We start from the raw sequence: 7,532 nt of genomic DNA on the forward strand, positions 1-7,532 counted from the left end.
CTCAACATTGTTTCCAGATTTGCTTGTATAGATGTGTGTGCCCGTGGTTCACTCGTTTCACTGATGTATGGCATTTCATCATATGAATATATCACGTTATATATCCATCCTCCTCTCCATAAATATAAGCTGTTTCCAGTCTTTGTTCTGTGTGGGGGTTTTTGTTTGTTCTTATAAGCGTTCTTGCACGCATCCCTCATGGCCTGCACAGGAGGGTTTCTGGGGCATATTCCGCACGGGGAACTGCTGACCTGTGGGGCCTGTGTTGGTTCAACTTAACAAGACGGTGCAAGTTGTTCTAGAACATGGTGGCGATCGTTTCCACACCCAGCAGCGGCGTGTAAGAGCTCTCTCTGCTCCACATCCAGACCTAAACTTGTCTATCCTCTAAATTTTTTCCAAAATAGTAGGTCTAAAATGGTGAGTCTCTCTGTTCATTTCTTTGATTACTAATGAAATTAAACATATTTTCCAAAGGTTATTGGCCTTCGGGTTTCTTCTGTGAAATGCTTGCTCATGTCTTTTATCTAATTTTCTGGTTGTTTGTTACGATTTTTAGGTGTCCTTTATTCACGTAAAAGAATAGCCATTTATTGATTCCATGCAACAAATATCTTCTCCCCATTTGAGACTTTTTTTTTTCACTTTATTTGTAATCTTTGGATGGACAGAAGGTCTTTATTATCAGTTAGTCAGTTTTCAATCTCTTCCTTTTGTGGTTTGCAGTTTTAGTGCCTTGGTAAAGAAATCCTCCCCTACCCAAGGTCATAAAAATAGTCCATCGTTGCTTCTAAAATAGTTGAGCTTTGCATTCCACTTCAAATCTCCATCCATCTGGAATTGATTTTTGTGGTGTCCTGCGCTGGGGGTTTGATTTTTATTTTCCCATATAGATAACCAGTTGTGGCAGGATAGCTCATCCCTTCTCAGGGACAACTCCATCATGTATCCCTTCCCCATAAGCACGTGGGTCTGCTCCGGGCACTCTGTGCTCCCCCAATATGCTCATGCTACTCACCACGGCGCTGTAAGTCTTGATGTCTGAAATGGCAAGCCCCCTACCTTGTTCTTCAGTTGTGTCTCAACTATTTTTCTCCTCATTTTTCCTTATGAATTTTATAATCAGCTTGTCAAATTCCTTGAAATATGCTGTAAAAAATTATTGGAATCTTATTAAATCTGTCAAACTATTTAAGAAATGTCATCTTTACAACATGAAGTCTTCTCATCGATGAAATATATGTCTCCATATTTAGATCTTGAGTACATTTTATTAATTTTCTCCAGAACTGTCTTCAACATTTTTTGTTACACAGGTTGTTGTGTCTCTTTATATTTTTTATTGTTGTTGAAACTATGATTTCTAACTGTTGCTGGTAAATAGAAAAAGAAATGATGTTCCTATTTTGATCCCCTCTTCATACGCTCTGTTTGAGTTTCTTATTAATTCTAATAATTTGTCTGCAGATTCTTTTGAATTTTGTATGAGTGGAGTCAAAGAATCTTAGAATAATAGCACTTTGTTTTTTCTTTTCTTATTCATTAGCCCTTTGTTTCATTTTCTTGCCTTATTGCACTGGCTGTGGTTGAGAGGTTGAAACTTTCAATGTAATATTAAATGGAAGGGGCAAAAGAAGCTTTCTGGTCTTGTTTTCCTGATTTTTAAAGAAAATTTTCTACATCCCAGCATATGCTGTAAGCTTTTGATGGAAGTATTTTACTGGGTTAAAAAGGATTTCTTCTGTTTCTAGTTTGCTAAGAATTGTTGTTATGAATGGTATTAAATTTCCCAGATGCATACAGTGAGATTAATCTGTTAATATGGCCAAAAAATTAAGTTATAGATGTTTCTAATATTAATTGAACCTTAAAATTTCTGGGATAAACCCAACTTAGTCACGATGCATAATTTTGTTTTTTAGTAATTTATTAGTGTTTATGACTTTTACAAATATGATCCTGGTGTATATATAAACTAATCTTTTTTCTTGTAATACCCTTGTCTAATTTTTGATATCAAGGTTATAGAAGTCTCTTAAAATTCATTAGGAGCTCTCACCTTTTTTTCTAATTTTGGGAGTTTGGGAATAATATGCTACCTGAAAGTAAAGACCCCTATAGAACAATCTAGGTCTGGCATCGTGTCGCTCATCATAAACATGAACTTCATTCTTAGCAGAATGGTGGCCGTCTGGCACTAAGCTAAGTTAGTTGTGCTTATTTCACTTCTTGGTACTCACACATTCTACTGACACTCTGTGCATGTACGTTACTGATGAGGAAGAACGGAAAGGTAAAGGAATCATGGCTGGTCCTATCTTTCCCTCAGCTTCTACGTCACCGTTTTCAGCATAAGCAGATGCTAAGATCTTCTCCACAGTTAACATTTGATGGAAAAGGTGCCCATGGCCCATCACTGCCAGGAAGGACTCACTGTGCCTATTGACAGTGGCTGACTCTTTCCCTGGTTGTTCATGCTTGACTGTGTGTCTCCCGCACTCTGGGCAACTCCAGGAGCCAGAGAGAAAGCAGGAGGTAAACAGGGAAGAGGTTATGTGCCTGGAATGTTCAAGGCTCTTGCTTCTGCTGCTATTTCCTGCTGTTCCTCACACTCTAACCACCTAGCCATCTAGCCTGGGTTATGGTCAGAGAAACCATAACATCATAAACGGTGGAGTCACGAGAAACCTTTGATCTCTTCCTTTGCTCTGTCAGGAAAAGAACCGAGATACTCATAGGCATCTCAAAGGCAGTGGCTTAAACAAATTAAAATTTTATTTTTCTGCCAAAACCGGTTTGGCTCAGTGGATAGAGCGTCGGTCTGTGGACTGAAAGGTCCCAGGTTCGATTCCGGTCAAGGGCATGTACCTGGGTTGCGGGCACATCCCCAGTAGGAGATGTGCAGGAGGCAGCTGGTCGATGTTTCTCTCTCATCGATGTTTCTAACTCTCTATCTCTCTCCCTTCCTCTCTGTAAAAAATCAATAAAATATATTTTAAAAAAAATTTATTTTTCTCTCACGTAAGAGAATTCTGAACATGAGCTCCAGGGCTTCTGTGGTGAATTCATGCACGGTTTTGTCCATGTTCCAGACTCCCTTCTTGATTTTGCTCCACTAGCCACAGCACATGGGTTCATTCTAAATATTACCTCATGGACACAATACAGCTGCTGGAGCTCCGGCAATCACAGCCCCATTCCAGACAAGAAGGAAAGGAAGAGCGAGAACATAGATGCTCCTGCATAAGCTCCCATCAAGAGAGCTTTCCTGGGAGCTGTAGCCATGACTTGTATTTATATTTCATTGCCACCACTTCCCTAGCCACTTTTCTACAAGAGCTAGAGGAGAGACTTGCATGTTTAGCGGGACACATAGCTATGGCCAGCTGCATCAGGTTCTGCAACTAAGGGAGAAGAAAAGGCAAGAAGCTAGAAGACGAACAGCCACCTGTGCTCCCACCGGAACCAGGATACTTAAATAGGGCCAAAGGAATCCTGAGATCAGAGCTTAATCCGGAAAGTTCTCTCATGGAATAAGGCAATGTAGAGGCCTTTCTTACCTACATCCATTTCAAAAAATTAAAAACCATATATTAGTAGTAGATGCTCATTACAGAAAATTTGGAAAGCACAAAAAAAAACTAGAAAAGAAAATTAAAATCCCCTGTAATCCCCCACCAGAGACAACAACTGTCGGTATGTTTGCATGCATCCTTGTGGGTTTTATTAGTCCCGTGTGTATATCAACAAAAGTTGGAATGTACTCTATATTCAGTTTTATGTGCGGCTTTCTTCTCTAGCCCTTAATTTATAAACATCTCCCGACATAAATTACGTTTGAAAGTTTCATTTTGAATGGCAGCGCAATATTTCATCATAATTATTTTTCATCCATAATTGATTTAGCTAATCCGCCACTGTTCGGCATTCAGATGGTTCCCAGCATCCGGCCATTAGCAATGACGCCGGTGACCGGCTCTGCATGTAGATCTTTGTCTCCATCTCCGATTAGTTCTTTCTGGCAGATTTCTGGCCTCATCCAGGTCAAAGGGTTAGACGTTGTTAAGGGTACTGATACCTACTCGGAAGTTGCCCTCCTGGAAAGCTGGCCTGGACTCCACCCCTCAGGCAGGGTCTAAGAGCATCCTAAAGGGCTTCTGAATCTCCCGCGCCCATCCTCCAGCACCCTTGCCCTGACCTGCCTGCCTCGGCCTCCTCTCTCAGCTCCCTTGGGAGACACAATAGAAAATGATTATATTCTGAAATACTTAATATGTTTTTATCTGGAAGTATTTTTAAAAGTCAGCATAATTACTCTAGGCCCAATTAAGTTGAAATCGCAACCAATTACACATTAAGGGTGAAGTGGGGGCTGCTTTGCTGGCTGGGGTGGCGACGGGGCTTGGCTGTTGATAGGGGGCCATGGGTAACAAACAGCGCAGACTGGAGAAGCCACATCGGGTCCCTTCAGAGGAGGGCATTCCCAGGGAGAGCCTCAGTGCCCTGCGGCTCTGGGATGGCACCAACGCCCCCGGAGACCTGGGCACTGAGTGTATGACTTGTCAATGGCTGCATAACCCATGGCCCCAAACTTTTAGTGGCTGAAAGCAACAAACAGCCTACAAGCAAGGTGTCCCCAAGTGACAGCTGCCCCAAACTCACTCACCTGGTCTCTCCAAAGAGCTGCTTCATCCCGCCTGCCACTGGGTGAGCCCGCCCTGTGTCCTCCCCTGTGTCTCTGAGCCTGTCCTCTTGTGTGTAGCATGGAGACAGAGACACCTGCCTGCTGTGAAGATTAGAGAGGATGGATGGAAGCTTCTGGCACAAGCTGGGCACATAGTAGGTGTTCAAGCAATGTGAGTTGGGGTCATTGTTAGAAAAGTCACTTGTCCAACGCCCCAGAGGCAAGACCTGGAGTCTTATCTCCTACCCCAAGCACAATGCATGCTCTAAGCACCTGGCCTGTGGGCCACACCCCTGATGGAGGACAGAGCTTGCATAACTCTACTCTTGGGGTATCCGTGCTGGGCCCTCAGAGGCTTGTCCTGCTGAATATGAATAGAGACAGTTTCCCAGTCTAAGCCAACCTTTAACCTAATACAGCCCAAGAGGCCAATGGTTGTCATCTTGTGGCCCACTAGTACCAGAAGATTTTTTTCATGCTGAACTGAGTTTCAGCCTACCTCCAAGTCCTCCCAACCTGGTACCTAGACATCATGCCTTCCTCCACCCAGATCTCTGGAAAAGTTATGCCACTGGCAGGCCAGAGCATTCTGGGTGATGGATGGTCTCTCTTCAATGTTGGCTGGGAGATGGATCCTCTTTAACCTGCTGCAGCATCACTAAGACATAAAACATTTGCTCCTTGGGGCGGCTGATGGCCTTTAGAATCTGCAAGCTAAACACCGACCAGAAAGGGCTGCTCAAGCTTAACCCTCCCCTTCTGAGCACAGGCCCAGGCCTTGGCCAGATGGCCCTACGGATCACTAGCCTGGACTCACAGGAGCCTGCTCTGTCCCCTTTCCAGGCTCTTCTCAGCCTGGGGAGCAAGTGGTTTTAAGGGCAGAGGAAAGAAGAGGAGGGGAGTTTTTGAGGCTCTTGTTCTGTGAACCCTCCCCCCAGGCTGGATAGAGAGCAGAACACTGGGTGGGGGGTGGCAGGGGGTGTCACACTGGAGGTGACTTTGGGCCACTCCCTTAACCTCTCTGTACCAGGTTCCTACAAGGTGAAGGGGCTGGAGGGGCCTCCCAGCTCTGAGCTTCTGAGGTCTGTGTTCCATGGCAAGAAGAGCCTGGTGGTCTTCCTCAAGAGGGGTGATGTGCCCATGGACCCCCTAGGTCTGCACTAAAGCCCTGCTTCCCACTGGGACCACATGTGACCAGGTCAGAAGGCCACCCCTGGGGACAGACCTGAATGAGCTGACAGAGGGAGCCCATTACCCAGCATTCCCTGGGAGCCTAGCACTTTGCTGGGACAGCTCCCCCCCTCCCCAAACTGGCCACACAGACACATACACACAATACCCCATGCCAGCCTCATAGCAAATCTGCAAGGAAGGGGTGTTACCCCACTTAACCGCTGACAACACTGAGGCTCCAAGTGTAGAGGGACTTGTCCAAGGTCACACCAAAAGCAAGTTTCTACAGGTCTGTCTGATTCCCAAACCTGAACCTTACCCATCACACCACTGGCAGGAGAGCACAAGAAAGTGTATGCTCCCTCTCCTCCCCATCTCCCTGCTTTTGTGCACTCAGTCTCCCCCGCCTAGCAAGCCTTCCTGTCCTCTGTCCAAATCCTACCCAGCCCAAGGCCTGTCTCCTCCAGGAAGTCCTCCTTGATGTCTGACAGTCAAACCCCCCATGGCTCCCCCCAGCTGGTCCTCTGGTAGTTCAATTTTCCAAAAATTTTGGATTTTGCTGCCGTGAGGCGCAGACACAAGCATGAGCTCATCTCATTATGTCACCAGGTTAATCAATATTTACTGGACGTGGAGCCAGGCACTGTGGGGGGTGCAAAGGGGACAGAACAAATGTCCAGGGAGCACCTGCAGGTGCCCCAACCTCATGCCCAGTGGGAACCTGTGGGGTCCTGGTGGACTCCTCACCCTCTTGGGAAGATGAGGAACCCAAGGTCCAGAGTCAGGGAGGAGGCTGCTCAGCTCCAGCAGGAAGTCAGTGGCTGGAATTCAAAACCAGGCCAGACTCCAAGTTCACCAGCCCGTTACCTGCTGCAGAATTCTGTAAACCCCCTTGGCTGGGGCAGGCTTGGTCCTTTAGCCTGGAACCCTCTGGTCTCACAAGTGGGGTCAGATGGCCACAGCTGTGCAGAGCACAGGACAGGGAGCAGCAAGGCAAGGCCCTTACACCACCCCCTCAGTGACATGCAGGGCCCTGTCACCCATAAGTGACATGTGGGCCCCTATGATAGCCATCGGCGACCTGCAGGACCCTTACATCACCCTCAGGGACACACAGAGATGTCAGGCCACACTTCAGTAACACACAGGGCCCTGTCACCACCCTCAGTGGCATGCAGAGCCCTGTCACTTTCCAGTGACATGTAGGGCCCTTATATCGTCACCCCTCAGTGACTCAGAGCCCTGTCAGCCTCAGTAACAGGCAGAGACCTGTCACCCGCAGTGATATGGGGGCATTAAGTCACCGCTCAGTGACACGCTCGCCACCTCTGCTTACTCTCAGCTCGGCCTCCAGGCTGTGCCTCCCCCTGGGGACTCTGCCCACCCTTCCTCCAAGCTGGCCCCAGCGCCCTGCTCTAGCTGAGAAGCCACAGGGCATAAAGGAACCCACCTCCAGGCTTCTGGCTCCAGATGCTCTCTCCCCGGCTTTCTGGGGCTGGTCCCTCACCAGCTGAATGTGCGGAGAAATATTCAAGGAACAGATGGTGCTGCTGGTCCTGGGCTGTGGGAGGGTGAGGTCCGGCCCTGGCACTGGTGCTGGGTGATGCAGTTCACCCTTGGAGCTGGTAACGACGTGCCGCAGCGTGAAAGGGTGTGCCTGTGTGTGCGCGTGGGG

The sequence above is a fragment of the Myotis nattereri genome (genome assembly GCF_964212035.1).
Source record: "Myotis nattereri genome assembly, chromosome: 3".
NCBI lineage: Eukaryota > Metazoa > Chordata > Mammalia > Chiroptera > Vespertilionidae > Myotis > Myotis nattereri.